Genomic DNA, 16,306 nt, shown 5'->3' on the forward strand with positions numbered 1-16,306 from the left:
CTTCTCTGTCCGAAGGACCCCAGAGGCTGACTGGTTTTAGGGGTGGGTGAGCTGTGGGATCATCAGTCGTAAGAGGCTACCCATCAGGAGCCAAACAGCGAGACGGGTCCCCGGAACCAATGTGTCAGGGTCTCAAATAGGGAGGGGTGGGATTTAAAAAGCATATTATAATCTAAATTGTAATCATGATCATAATCATAATTGTGGTGTTTGTTAGATGCTTACAATGTTCCAAGGATTGGTCCAAGCACTGAGATAAATTCAAGATAATCAGGTCAGGAAAGCAGCATGGCCTAATGGAAAGAGCTCAGACCTACGAGTCAGAGGACCAGGGTTCTAATTCTGGCTCCGCTACTTGTCATCTGCTGTGTGACCTTGACAAGTCACTTGACTTCTCTGTGCCTCAGTTAACTCATCCATAAAACAGGATTAAATCCTTCTCCCTTTGATTTAGACTGTGAAACCTGTACAGGACAAGGACTGTGTCCAACTTGATTGTCTTGCATCTATCCCAGCACCTAGAATAGTTCTTGACATATAGTAAGCACTTAACAAATACCATAAAAAAGGCATGGTTATACATGGTCTCTGTCCCATTTGGAGCTCACTGACAAAGCTGGGGCTGACAGGAGGAAGAGAGCAGGCTTTAAGCCCATTTTACGGATGGGCAAACAGAAGCACAAAGAAGGTTAAGTGACTTACCCAGGGTCACACCATAGGACATATACCTGGAAGAAGCAGCGTGGCCTAGTGGATAGAGCTCGGGCCTGGGATTCAGAAGGACCTGGGTTCAAATCCTGGCTCCGCCACTTGTCTGCTGTGTGACCTTGGGCAAGTCACTTCACTTCGTTGTGCCTCAGTTACATCATCTGTGAAATGGGGATTAAGACTATGGTTCCTTGTTTGGGACAGAGACTGTGTTCAACCTGATTAGCTTGTATTGACCCCGACACTTAGAACAGTGCTTGACACATACTAACTGCTTAATAAATACCATTATTGTTATTATTTTCATTATTATTATTATCATTATCATCAAATGTCTCTAGCCAGATCTGCCCACACCAGGTACCAGAACAGTTTCCTATCCCCCTTTCCTCTAATGATGTGGGTTTCAGTTCGGGAATGAATGGGGAATGCACAAGAGAATGCCATTATTTTTTACAATTGAATTGCTGTAATTGTGAAGGGCAGGCTTGTGTCATCCACAGGCTCACCCTGGCCCTATGGAAAATATTAATGAATTAATTTGAATTTATCAATCAATCAATCAATGGTATTTGAGTGCTTACGAGGTACAGAGCACTGTACTAAATACTTAGGAGAGTGCATTATGACAGAATTAGTGGATACGTTCCCTGTCCATAATGAGCTTACAGTCTAGAGGGAATAATAATTGTGGTATTTGTTAAGCATTTGCTATGTGCCAAGCCTCTGTGATTCTCCTTTTTCATTTGCAATTGGCTCCCCTCTTCTTTTGTCTGGGTTTGACATGGGCAGGGGAGGGCAGAAAGAGAGTATCTCTATCAGCATTGTTGATGCTTCTTCATGTCCCTGAATATTAAAATATAAAGGTTAACATTCTGAGAGAAACAAAAACAGCAGCATATTAGAAAAGAGATTGCACAAACTGAATCCAAAGTGATATTTCAAGCCACAAATTCTGTTGATATAAACCTTGAGAGCACACGGTGAATGTCAGTTAGCTTTGAAATTAAAATAGCTCCTTTCTCATACACTCTTCACTCTACTGTTGTGTCTGTGTCTTGGGTGAGTCATGGAAGGAGAGAATCCACTTGGGACAAACTTTATAACGTTAGAAATTCTAAGCGAGTAGAAGAGTGGAAATATTTTGAATTTATCTGTGTCTATCAGAATGGTTCCGAACGGCGGGTTTTTATTCCAGACAGCGTAGCTAATAGAGATTTCCCTGTGGGTTCTAAGGAGAGAGGTGTGGTCTAGGGGCTCTGGTTTGATAAGATCCTTGTGGAAGGGGCAGGGTTGGGGGGGTCAGTGGGGGCAGGGGGTGGGAGAAAGGAGTCCATCACTTGGCAGAAAGTAGCAAACTTGGCCCTCAGCAGTCTTGTGGGGGCTGTGGGGGAAAGAAAGCCACTATACTTTTCTCAGGAGCTGGTGTTTAGAAGAGCCGGGGCCTCGGGGTGGAGTTCAGCCTCAGGATAGCCGGGCAAGAGGGTGACAGGAAGAGGCGAGAAAAGTCAAGGTTGAACAAAGTGACAGCTGCGGTTGAAATGAGAGCAGACGAGGGAGGGTTGAAGCTGGAGGGGCAGGGAAATAAAGTAATAAAATAGAAAGATGCAGCAGGTGACAGCAGGAAGATACATGGAGCAGGTTATGTGAAGGGCTCATTTTTGTGCAAATATTTGGGGCTCTATAAAATAAGGCTGTTTATGATCAATCTGTCTCCAGAAAAGGACATGCAGGTGACACCTGCAGTGAAGTTGTCCCTACAAGACCTAGAAAGTTTAGCTCCTGAGGTAAAGTGCAGTTCTAGCTGTTATTTCTGTTTTATAAATAGTACAGCCCCCTGGGTGACTGTTTGCTGCTGGGAAGCAAGCGAGTGAAGCAGGCCTGAATTGTGTTTTGAGATCTGGGCTCTGCTACCAATTTCTGGGTCTTGGGGGGCGGGCTCTGCTACCAATTTCTGGGTCTTGGGGGGTAGTGAAGGGCTCGATCAGGGTTCGTAAGATTGAGAACCCCCTGACTATACAAATAAGAGGGGTGCGGTACTAGAGATGAGTTATCAAACAAACATGTGACATCTTCATCCCCAAGGTCCTATGGAGAAGCACCAATTTCCTGGAGGCAGAGAATGGAGGATTTGTGCGTCCCATGGTTTCTCTGACCCGGTGGTCACGCCCTATTTTCTGGCTGCTGTTAAATCACCTGTTCATATAAGTACAAGATGTTTACCAGCTCTCCCTCTTCCCCGGGAGGGACCTGGCTAAGGAAAGCAGCGTGGCCTGGTGGAAGAAGCACGGGCCCATAAATCAGAGGATGTGGATTCTAATCCTGGCTCTGCCAGTTGCCGACTGTGTGACCTTGGGCAAATCACTTAACTTTGTGAGCCCACTGTTGGGTAGGGACTGTCTCTATATGTTGCCAACTTGTACTTCCCAAGTGCTTAGTACAGTGCTCTGCACACAGTAAGCGCTCAATAAATACGATTGATTGATTGATTCTCTGTGCCTCAGTTTCTTCAACTGAAACTGAAGATTCAATACCTACTCAATAAATATGATTGAATGAATGAATGAATGAATGAATGGTCTAGTTCCTACTTAGACTGTGAGCCCTGCATGGGACGGGGGCTCTGTCCTGATAAACTTGCATCTACCCCAGCTCTTCGAACAGTGCTTGACACACAGTAAGCACTTAAGTATCATAAATTTTAAAAAATAAAAAATTAATCAGAGAATTATAAAGCCTCCTGCCTTCAAGATGGGGAATGACCGAACTTTTCAGGACAGAAGGAAGTCTGTTCTTTCTCAAAGATCTCCAGAGAGAGGGGACTCCACAACTTCATCTGGAACCCTACTCTACTCTTAGAATTATTGATAATGATTTTGGTATTTTTAAACACTATATGCCAAGCACTGTCCTAAGCACTGGGGTAGCTCCAAGATAATCATATTGGACGGAGCTTCTGACCCCCATGAGGCTCACAGACTAAGAGGACGGGAATATATTTAATTCCCATTTTACCCTTGAGGAAACTGAGGCACCGAGAAGTTAAGTAATTTGCCTAAAGTCACACTGCAGAGAAATGGCAGAGCCGTGATCAGAACCCACAACCTCTGACTTCCAGCCATCCACAGGGCCATACTGCTTCTCTGAGAACCAGGAAGTTCTTCGTTCTGTCCAACCCAAAGCTCTCCTTTAATTGTAGCCCCTTTCCTCTTTTTTGTTCAAGGCTCAGTGGATTTTGCCCCATAAAATACTCCTTGCTCTCGAAGGCCATTATTAAGCCCCTCCTCAACCACCACTTCCCAGAGCTAAACAATCCCAATTACTTTCATCGTTCAGGTCACTCTTCCGTGGAAATGAATGCAGAGTCCTTTACTCCCCACCCAGCAAACACAATCATTTGCCACCAGCAAGTGGGCAGACGGCTACTTGCTAAGTCACAGTCATTGTTTGTGACCATTGCCAACTGCAGAACACTGTCTGTTGCCAACTATATGTTGCCAGCTTGTACTTCCCAAGCGCTTAGTACAGTGCTCTGCACACAGTAAGCACTCAATAAATACGATTGAATGAATGAAGGAATGTCTGCCACCTGCAGAAAAGCAGGGAGATGAGGTTTATTGGATCGCTTATTGGATCCCTTATTCCAGATTGGGAAAACAGTCCAAATACAAGTCAGGAAGCAAGTCAGTGTTGAGGATGAGGAGTGGGTGTGACTGTTGCTGAACTTTGTATTCCCAAAGAAACCTGGTCTCACCTCAGGTTTGGGACTTTGAGATGTAATAATTAATTCATTCATTCATTCATTCAGTCGTATTTATTGAGCGCTTACTGTTTGCAGAGCACTGTACTAAGTGCTTGGGAAGTACAAGTTGGCAACATATAGAGACAGTCCCTACCCAACAGCGGGCTCACAGTCTAGAAAGGGGAGACAGACAACAAAACAAAACATATTAACAAAATAAAATAAATAGAATAAATATGTACAAGTAAAATAGAGTAATAAATATGTACAAACATATATAATAACAACGGTTTTTATTAAATGCTTTACTTTGTGTCAAAGCACTGACTAGATACCATCACCTTTAAAGCACTCACTCAGCTCTTCTTTCCCTTCCTGTCTTACCTTGCTGATCCCCTGCCACAACCCAGCCCACGCACTTTGCTTTTCTAACGCCAAGCTATTCACCGGACCTCGATCTCATCTATATCAATGCTGAGATAGAACTCCCTCCCCCTTCATATCTGACGGACCACCTCTCTCCCCATCTTCCAAGCCCTCCTAAAATCACATCTCCTTCAAGAGGCTTTCCCCATCTGAGCCTCGTTTCCCCTACTTACTCTCCCTTCTGCCTTGCCTTGTACCATTTAAGCACTTCATTCATTCATTCATTCATTCAATCATATTTATTGAGCGCTTACTGTGTGCACAGCACTGTACTAAGTGCTTGGGAAGTACAAGTTGGCAACATATAGAGAAGGTCCCTACCCAACAGCAGGGTCACAGTCTAGAAGGGGGAGACAGACAACAAAACAAAACATATTAACAAAATAAAATAGAATAAATATGTACAAGTAAAATAAATAGAGTAATAAATATGTACAAACATATATAGGTATATACAGGTGCTGTGGGAAGGGGAAGGAGGTAAGGCAGGGGGAGGGGGTGGGGGAGGAGGGGAAGAGGAAGGAGGGGGCTCAGTCTGGGAAGGCCTCCCAATAAGCACTTGTTATTCATCCCATCTTCAGTCGCACTGCTTATAATAATGCCTATAACCTCTAATTTATTTCAATGGCCATCTCTCTCTCTGGACAGTAAGCTCATTATGGGCAGGGAACCTGTCTGCTACTTCTCTAGTATTGTACTCTCCCGGGTACTTAGAACAGTACCCTGCACATAGTAATCACTCAGTAAATACCATTGATTGATTGATTGATAGATCCTAAGCTACTTGTGGGCAGGGACCAGGTCTACCAACTCTATGGTTTTATGTTTTCCCAAGTGCTTAGTACAATATTCTGCACATAGTAATCGCTCAATAAATACCATTGATTGTTTGATATTTAATTAATTGATATTTCATTAATCAGCTAGACTGAAACCTCCTTGTTGGAAAGAAGGTGACTGTCAACTCTGTTTATTGTACTCTCTCAAGAGCTTAGTACAGTGCTCTGAACACAGTAAGCACTCAATAAATGTAATTGATTGATTGATTGAATGATTATTAAATAGTAGAACATTGGTTGGATACAAAATAATCCAAATGGGCACAGTCTCCATCCCATAATAATAATAATAATAATAATGGCATTTGTTAAGTGCTTACTATGTGCTGAACATTATTCTAAGCACTGGGATAGATACAAGGTAATCAGGTTGTTCCAAGTGGGGCTCACAGTCTTAATCCCCATTTTAATAATAATAATAATAATAATGGTACTTGTTAAGCGCTTACTATGTGCAAAGCACTGTTCTAAGTGCTGGGGGGGGATACAAGGTGATTAGGTTGTCCCACATGGGGCTCACAGTCTTAATCCCCATTTTCCAGATGAGGTAACGGAGGCACAGAGAAGTTAAGTGACTTGCCCAAAGTCACATAGCAGACAAGTGGAGCCGGGATTCGAACCCATGACCTCAGACTCCAGAGCTCATACTCCTTCCACTGAGCCATGACTTCTGACTCCCAAGCCCGTGCTCTTTCCACTAAGCCATGCTGTTCCTTATGGGGCTCATAATCTAAGGAATAGAGGGAGATCGTATCATGTCCCCATTATACCAATGAGGAAACCAAAGAGGTTAAATGAATTACCTAACATTACACAGAAGGCTAGAAGCTGGGCTAGAATCTGGGCCTCTTGGCTTCTAGACCCATGCTCTTTCTAGTAGGCCACACCACTCCCAGATGAAGCAGTGTGGCCTGGTGGAAAGAGCAAGCACCAGCGAGTCACAAGCCCTGGATTCTAATCCTGACTCCATCACATACCTGCTGTATGATTTTGGAGAAGCCACTTAACTTCTCTGTGCCTCAGTTCCCTCATCTGCAAAATCGAGATTCAGTACCTGTTCCCTCTCCCGCTTAGACCGCGAGTCCCATGAAGGACCTGGTTATCTCTTACCTATTCCAGCACTTAAGACAGTGCTTGGAACATAACAAGCGCTTAACAAATACCATATTATTGTTGTTGTTATTATTATTATGTGTGGGTGAAAGCCAAAGCAGGAAAGAGAAACCCTAATCTGGGTCTGGGATGAACTCTGCAATATTTGAGTCAGACTGAACTCATCACTGAGCTTCTGCTGACCTCCACTAGAAATCTCAAACCCTCTGTACTACAGGGCCCTGGGAAAGTCAGTGGTGACCTTTCAGCCTGATTTATAGCCAGCACCTGTTCTGCAGCCCTCAGGGAGAAAGTTCCTTGCCTTTCCAGTGACTCTAGGCTCTGCCCCCAGGATTGGCATTATTATCATGTTTACTTCTCCCTCATTTGAAGTGCTTCTGCTGGAAGTTTGGCTCCTTATGGCTGATTCCAGCAGTTTCCTTTGGTATTTTACAGCGCCTTCCTAATTTACTGCCTCTTTATGACTGTAGTAAAAGGCCACACATCAGGAAATGCCATCAAAGACGAAGAAACTTCCTTTCTCCCTGTCAGCTCAAGTTGAGCATTGTAATTTACATGAAAACCTTGTGGCTTAGGGTGCTTACCTCCCATGGAACCAGTTGCTTTGCCCATTACCAGAACGAGATAATTAAAACATTCCCGTTTCCTTGGGATATGGAATTAACCTGGGCTCAGCCCAGCTGCATATGCCATCGTGAAAACTGTTCAGTTATCAGAGGTGCCGGGTAAGGCCTCCCATTTCTTTTTAAAGGTTACTCGTTTTCTCAGCTCCTGATCCTGAGATGGGAGGTTCGGGGGCCGGAGGTCGAAGGTGAGGGATTTGTTCAGCCTCAGTCAGCAAATTTGCATTGAGCCTGACGTTGGCGGACGCTATAAATCACCCAAGTCAGGTAGCCACAGAGACTGGATGACCAAATTGATGCTCTCAACACCACCTTCTCTACTGAACTCAACTCACTGGCTTCCCTACCCCTTGTCAATCTTGTACCATTCATTCAATCGTATTTATTGAGCACTTACTGTGTGCAGAGCACTGTACTAAGCGCATGGGAAGTACAAGTTGGCAACATATAACATAAGTTGGTACCACTAACCCCCAAGCCTGGATCACCTCCATAGTTCACTTCCTTTGCCCTGTTCACAAGCCACAGTGTGCTGCTGGTAGAAATCTAGGTAACAGGCTGACCTCATCCACTTCAAGTTTGTCCTTACATGCTTAAACATTGCCCTCTCCTCTGCCTGGCAAAATTATTTCTCCATCCTTATTGACCCCCATGCCCATTGCCCTTGCCAATTGTTCCAGATATTTAATTCCCTCCTCAACCCCATCCCTCCTCTTCCCCCATCTCTTGATCCTAATGACCTGGCTGCTTATTTTATTGATAAATTTGAAACTATTGGGTGTGATCTCCCAAAAATCTCCCCTGCCCATCCCCAGTCCCTCCCTTTTCCCACTTCTCCTTCAACCTTCCCATCTTTTCCAGCAGTATCTCAAAAGGAGATCTCCTGTCTTCTCTCAAAATACACCCCATCCACCTACGCATCCAACCCTATCCCTTCACACCTTATCAGAACCCTTGGTCCCTTCCTTCTTCCCTCCCTAACAGTCATCTTCAACTGTTTGCCCTCCAACAGCTTCTTCCCCATTGCTTCCAAGCATGCACATGTCTCCCCTATTCAAACAAAAAATCTTCCATTGACCTCACAGCTCCCTCCAGTTATCACCCCATCTCCCTCCTTGCCATTCCTCTCCAAACTCCTTGAGTGAATTGCTTACACTTGGTCTCTCAAGTTTCTCTCCTCTTATTCTCTTCTTGACCATCTCCAATCAGGCTTCCATTCCCTTCACACCACAGAAACCACCCTCTCAACGGTCACAGATGATCTCCTTCTTGCCAAATCCAATGGCTTCTTCTCCATCCTAATCCTCTTTGACCACTCAGTTGTCTTTGACACCGCTGACCACCCCCTTCTCCTGGACATGTTTATCTGAACTCAGCCTCACTGACACGGTCCTCTCCTGATTCTCCTCCTATCTCTCTGGCCGCTTATTCTCATCCTCTTTTGTGGGCTCCTCCTCTACCTCCCACCCCCTAACTGTGGGTGTACCTCAAGATTCAGCACTAGGTCTGCTTTTATTCTCTGTCTACACTACTCCCTTGGAGAACTCATTCACTCCCATGGCTTCAACTACCACCTCTATGCAGATGATTCTTAAATCTGCATCTCCAAACCTGATCTCTCTCCCTCTCTGAAGTCTTGCATTTCCTCCTTCCTTCAAGACACCTCTACTTGGATATCCTGACATCACTTCAAACTTAACATGTCCAAAACAGACCTTCTTGCTCCCCAACCCCTGTCCTTCCTCTGATGTTCCCCTCACTGTAGACGGCACCACCATCCTTCCTGTCTCACAAGCTCATAACCTTGGTGTTATCCTTCATTCCTCTCTCTCTCATTCAATCCACATATTGAATCTCCACAACGTTGCTAAAAACTGCCCTGTCCATTCATCTAAACTGCTACTATGTTAATTCAAGCACTTATCCTACCCCATCTTGATCACTGTATCAGCCTCCTTGGTCACCTCCCTGCCTTCTGTCTCTCCCCAATCCAGTCCATACTTCACTCTGCTGCCTGGATCATTTTTCTACAAAAACGTTCAGGCCATGCTTCCCCACTCCTCAAAAACCTCCAGTCATTGTCCATCCATCTCTGCATCAAACAGAAACTCCTTACCATTGGCTTTAAAGCACTCAATCACCTTGCCTCTTCCTACCTCACCTCACTACTCTCCTATTACAACCCAGCCCAAACACTTCCCTCCTCTAATGGCAAGTTACTCACTGTTCCTCAATCCTATCTCACCACTGACCTCTCACCCATGTCTTGCCTCTGGTCTGGAACACCCTCTCTTTTCATACCTGAACAACAATTACTGTCCCCACTTTCAAAGTGTTATTGAAGGTACATCTTCTCCAAGGGGCCTTCCCTGACTAAGCTCTCTTTTTCTTTTCTTCCATTCCCCTCTGTGTCACCCTGACTTGCTCCTTTTATTCATCTCCCAGAACTACAGCTCTTATGTACATATCCATAATTTATTTATATTAATGTCTGTCTCCCACTCTAGACTGTAAGCTCATTGTCAGCAGGTAATGTATCTGTTGTATTGTTATATTGTTCTCTCCCAACCACTTAATACAGAGCACTTCCCACAGTAAATGCTCAATAAATGTGATTGATTGATTGATTGAAAAGGGGTACCCAGTACCCCCCAAAGGCAAAGAGTCCTAGCAGAATACCATGAGTTGGTTTAAAGATCACATTTTGGAGGAAGAGAAATGCAGCCCTTTCTCCTTCCTACCTCCCCTTCCTTGAACCCATCCTGCAGTGACAATCAAGCTGCTGAAGAATGATTTTCTGAGATTTCTACCAACTGTAGACCGAGGACTATTAAAAATCTTCCAAGAACAGACTCTGCCTCCCCTGAGCCTTGTTTATGTCTCAGGTTTGTAAGACACAATGCATAACTGGTGGGCTGGAAAGTGAATGGGAGGGAGTTTGTTTCCTCTAACCAAAGACCTTCCTAAAGGAAGGCTTTTGGAGTGCTGATCACCCAGAGTGATCCACAACTTTCCAGAGTGGGATTTGTGTTCCCAATATGCTGTTTTGTTCCTGCTGCTCTGTGCAGGAACCATCCTACAGTGTGAGGGGAATTGTGGGAATCTGCATCCCAGGAGATACAGGAGAAAGGAAGACCAGACATAGAATCAATGGTCTTGTCATCGTCATTCCCCTAGGCATTTAATGTCTGTCCAAAGTGTGCGGTGTTCTTTGCCAGGAATAGGGGAAACTGTAGAGAAGAATCAAGATGCCGTTATGAAAGAGACCCATAGTAGCCACTAGGCAAAAGGGGTGATGGACATTTGCAAGCATGGAACACATGGAAGTTGGAAGTTTCTTAAGGACAGGGATCACATCTTTTAATTCTTTATGTACCTCCACCCAAAGCTTCTTAAGAACAGGGATTGCATCCTTTACTTCTTATGTACCTCAACCCCCAGCTTCTTTGTACAGTGCTGGCACATAACAGTCACTCAATAAATTCTGCTGTTGAGGATCAGCAGGAGGAGGAAAAGAAGAGGCTAAAAGATGCTCCGTAAATTCTGGACATCAAGGAGATAGTAGTTCTGACAAGGCCCTGGGGTAACTGACAGGGAGAGAGATGGAGGGAGAGAAGATAATAGAGGATTCAGCAGATAAAATAAAGTGTCTACATAGCATCAATGAAGCCACTGAGATGCAGGCCAGGAACGTAAGAAGGCATCCACTGCGAGAAACTGAACTTCCTGAAGCACTGGATCTAGATGAGGAAGGAGAGCCGTCGCCAGAAGCCGAACAAAGCTCAATGACTTTGGAAGGAACCGGATGACATGACGGCGTTCAGACACCTGCTCGGCTCTGGAGTTGGTCCAGACGGAAGGAAAAGGGGACAGTCACAGAGACTGAGCAGAGGTCAGAGAAAATGAGGAAGGAGGAACCGTCAAGTGGCTGAAAGGAAGCGTCTCTGTTGACTACACAAAGGAGCATTGTGGTTGGGCGGAGGCCAGCCCCAGACACAGCAGGCCTCTGGGAACCACAGAGATGGGCATTCGCCGAGCCCTCCATTCTTGGCCCTTTCCAATTACACACTGCAACAAAAATAGCCTGTCGCCGTCCCCCATCAGTGTCAGCAAGCGTTTCCAACTGGGGATACTGACACAGATGAAAGGAAAGTTCCTTTTGCTGAAGTCTTTGCAGATGCCAGCCTGGGAAAGCAGCAGAGTTCCCTGTGTTGCGTTGTGGCTCCAATTTCCAATATTAAAATTGCTGGAAGTCTCGCTGAACCTTGTTGTAGTCACTCAAGGCTTGGGCAATCCTTCCTTCTAAGTTAATAAGAAATGAAGAAATTAATTTCCTGTCACATGTCCGTATCCAGCAGTGATGGCCCTCTGTTCGTCGCCATCCTTAGTGCATTTAAATAAAGAAAGAAGGGAGGGGAATTAAATTGATGCCAAGTGTAGTGCCAACCCTTCCTTTGTATTTACTGGAAATGGGTTTGGCTTGCAGGACTTTGAAGTAGTGGATGATAAGGCTTGGGAGACGGGTAGGGTGGGGGCTGATGCTGAATTTTCCCAGAAGGAGCTATTCTTGGAAGGTCACTCTGGTAGTTTCCCCTCACCCTGTGTGGAATGCAAGTTCCAAAAGCTTCCACAGGTTCCCTTGGCCCAGCTGGACTCTCCTAATGGCTGGAGGACAGAAGAAAACTAGGGAGGCTGAATCTCTTTGGGGTGGAGACGTCTCACCTACTTCCTATGCCGTTGGGGGTGCCCCGGGGCCTGAAAGGGACCAGCAGGGCTTGGGGCTGCACCTTTCCTGCTTTGGGACACTGGAACAATGCCCTCAGATGTTTGAGGTGGAGAAACTTAGAAACTGCCCGAGGTGGAGAGGGGAGATGATAATAATAACACTTGTGGAATCTGGTAAGCATTTACTGCGTGTCAACTACTCTTCTAAGTGCTGGGGAGGATTCAGGGTGATCAAGTTGGATACAGTCCCTGTTCTACACGGGGCTCACAATTTAGATAGGAGGGAGAACAGGTATTGAATCCCCATTTTACAGATGAGGCAACTGAGGCACCAAGAAGTGAAGTGACCTGCCCAAAGTCACACAGTAGGCAGGTGTCGGAGCCGGATTTAGAACCCAGGTCCTTAGACTCTCGGACCTGGGCTCTGTCCACTAGGCTAAGCTGCTCCTCACTAGGACACGCTGCTCCTCTTGCAGGTGAGAACTAGAAGGTGTATTGTTCTCTTTCCACTCTCCAGGGATCTACCCTTCTGAGGTTGAGGTCCTGAAAGATGGAATTCAAAGCTTGTGCTGTAGATTGCCTCTCCTAAGGGAGAGCAGAACAACCACCTTCCCCTTCATAACTTCCTCCTATTACTGCCCTCTTCCTCAAGCAGTTCTGTGCAAGTGCACTGCTTGATGTAGAACACTGTGGGAAGCGCTGGAGATGTTAATCAGGAATATCTTCAAAAAGATCCCAGCCGTCAAGGACGCTACACCCTAGAGGTTGGGAGGAGAGATGATGTGGAAAACATTCAACATAAAACTTACACAAAAAGCAGTCCAAAGTGAGAAACTTCAAAAACTCTTTGAAACAGTTAATTTCTTCTGGGGCAAAACACCTGTCCTTCCCTGCTGACTTGGAGCCCTAGCGTATCAAATCCTTCACAGCTTTCTGAACTAAGGCCCTCCTTTCTGTTTTGTTTTAATAGTATTTGTTAATAATAATAATGATAATAGTGAAGCAGTGTGACGTAGTGGTAAGAGCATGGGCTTGAGACTCAGAGGTCGTGGGTTCTAACCCTGGATCTGCCACTTGTCAGCTGTGTGACTTTGGGCAAATCACTTAACTTCTCTGTGCCTCAGTTACTTCATCTGTAAAATGGGGATTAAGACTGTGAGCCGCACGTGGGACAACCTGATAACCTTGTATCTACCCCAGTGCTTAGAACAGTGCTTGGCACATAATAAGTGCTTAATAAATACCATCATAAGTACTGTTAATGGCATTTGTTAAATGCTTACTCTATGCAAGACACTATACTAAGCTCTGGGGTGGATACAAGCAGATTGGGTTGGACACAGGTCTGTCCCACATGGGACTCACAGTCTCAATCCCCATTTTCCAGATGAGGTAACTGAGGCACAGAGAAGTGAAGTGATTTGCCCAAGACCACACAGAAGACTCAAATGGTTGCCCATCCATGTCCACATCAAAGACTCCTCACCATTGGCTTTAAAGCACTCCACCGCCTTTCCCCTTCCTACCTCAACTCGCTTGTCTCCTTCTACAAACCAGCACGCACACTTCACTCCTCTAGTGCTAACTTTCTCACTGTTCCTTGATCTCGCCTGTCTCCCTGCCAACCCCTAGCCCACATCTTGCCTTTGGACTGGAAAACCCTTCCTCCTCAAATCTGACAAAAACTCTTCCCCCATTCAAAGCCTTATTGAAGACACATCTCCTCCAAAGGGCTTTCCCAGACTAAGCCCCACTTTTCCTCATCTCCCCCTCCCTTCTGCATCACCCTGACCTCCTCCCCTTTCTCTTCCCCTGCCTCTAACCCCACAGGACTTATGTACATATATGTGATTTTATGTATTTGTATTGATGTCTGCCTTCCCCCTTCTAGACTGTAAGCTTGTTGTGGGCAGGGACTGTTTATTGTTGTATTATACTCTCCCAAGCACTTACTACAGTGCTCTGCACACTGTAGGCACTGAATAAATAGGACTGAATGAGTTAATGAATGAATGGTGGAGCTGAAATTAGAACCCTTGACCCCCAGGCCTCTGCTCTATCCACTATGCCATGCTGCTCCTCATGCTACACCATGCTGCTTCTCATGCTACACCATGCTGCTTCTCATAAGCACTTAAGCACTTTATGCCAGGCACTGTACTAAGCACTGAGGTAGATACAAGCTATTCAAGTTGGACACAGTCCCTGTCCCACATGCGGTGCACAGTCTTAATCCCCATTTTCCAGATGAGGTAACTGAAGCACAGAGAAGTGAAGTGAATTGCCCCAGGTCACACAGCAAGCAAGTGGCAGAGCTGGAATTAGAACCCAGGTCCTTCAGAGTCCCAGGCCTGTGCTCTATCCACTAGGTCACATTATTTCCCCTTCCCTTCCAGCTGTGGCCAGGAATACCTCCACGGTGGAGAATGGAAGGGATGGACTCCTTTCAGAGAAACTGTGTACTCTGGGGTGAGCTGGGGGAAAAGAGAACTGTCTGCCAGAGCCAGTCATGTGAAGGGATGTTGCCAGTGTTGAGTCCCCGGGGCTTTGTTGGGAAATCAGTGTCCATCGGGCAGAAAGGCTGATATCACTCAGTCTCACAAAACCACAAATAGTAGAGAATGTCAGTTAGCAAAAGAGAAGACCAGGACCACCACAAAGTAAATGTGAATAACACTGAGCTCCAGGCCCGTTGGAGGGTTTCCGGGACATCTACATACCATCTAGACTGTAAACTCATTATGGGCAGGGAATGTGTCTTCCTATTCTATAAATACCATTGATTGATTGATCCAGAGGTCTGCTAAAACACTCCCTGCCCCTCCTTCCGTGTCTTCCATTTCCCCCTCCAGTTTGAGGTCCTGCAGGGCAGTGGCTCAATCCAAATAATAATAATCATGGTACTTGTTAAGCATTTACTATGAGCCAGGCACTAGTCTAAGCCCTGGAGTAGATACAAGGTCATCAGGTTGGGCACAGTCCCTGCCCCACATGGGGCTCACACTCTTATTCCCATTTTACAGATGAGGTAACTGAGGACCGGAGAAGTGAAGTGACTTGCCCAAGGTCACACAGCAGACATGTGGAAGAGCCGGAATTAGAACCCAGGTGCTTCTGACTCCTGAGCCCATACTGTAACCCCTAGGCCATGCTGCTTTTTGCGGACTGCATACCCCACTGAGCAGATATGACTTAGGTTCCAGGGCTCTGTTGGCCCCTCCCGCTATGCCACTCACTCAATCTATCAATGGTATTTATAGACCTCTTACTGTGTACATTCGATCAGTCAATCAGTGGTATGTATTGAGTACTTACAGTGTGTAATCAATGGATCAGTCAATGGTATTTATTTAGTGTTTTATATGTGCACTCGATCAATCAATAGTATTTATTGAGAAGCAACGTGGCTCAGTGGAAAGAGCAGGGGCTTTGGAGTCAGAGGTCATGGGTTCAAATTCCAGCTCCGCCAATTGTCAGCTGTGTGACTTTGGGCAAGTCACTTAAATTCTCTGGGCCTCAGTTCCCTCATCTGTACAATGGGGATTAAGACTGTGAGCCCCCCGTGGGACAACCTGATCACCTTGAAACCTCCCCAGCACTTAGAACAGGGCATTGCACATAGTAAGCGCTTAATAAATGCTATCATTATTATTATTACTATTATTGAGAACTTACTGCATGCAGAGCACTGTTCTATGTGCCTGGGAGAGTTATAATACAGCAGAGTTGAAAGATACATTCCCTGTGCACAATAAGCTTACAGTCTAGAAGGGGTGACAGACATTCATGTAAATAAATAAATGACAGATATGTACAGAAGTGCTGTGTGGCTGAGTGTGGGTGAATACCAAGTGTCCAAAGGGTACTTGTTTTGATGTGTATATATCTATAATTCTATTCATTTATATTGATGTCTGTTTACTTGTTCTGATGTCTGTCTTCCCTTCTCTAGTCTGTAAACCCAGGGAGGGCAGGGATTATCTCCCTCTTTATTGTACTTTCCAAGTGCTTAGTACAATGCTCTGTATACAGTAAGTGCTCAATAAATACAATTGAATGAAAGAATGATGAATAAATATACACGTGCATAGACAAAGCAGAATGGAGAGGAGGCTGAGAAAAGAGGGCTC

At 45.3% G+C, this 16,306-nt stretch overlaps 1 protein-coding gene across 5 annotated transcripts in view; it reads left to right on the forward strand.

Annotated features, from left to right (window-relative positions):
• Nucleotides 1-16,306, forward strand: part of CAMTA1 (calmodulin binding transcription activator 1) — an 868,926-nt gene that overhangs the window by 630,472 nt on the left and 222,148 nt on the right. The window lies entirely within an intron of this gene.

The sequence above is a fragment of the Tachyglossus aculeatus genome, chromosome 5, assembly GCF_015852505.1.
Source record: "Tachyglossus aculeatus isolate mTacAcu1 chromosome 5, mTacAcu1.pri, whole genome shotgun sequence".
NCBI lineage: Eukaryota > Metazoa > Chordata > Mammalia > Monotremata > Tachyglossidae > Tachyglossus > Tachyglossus aculeatus.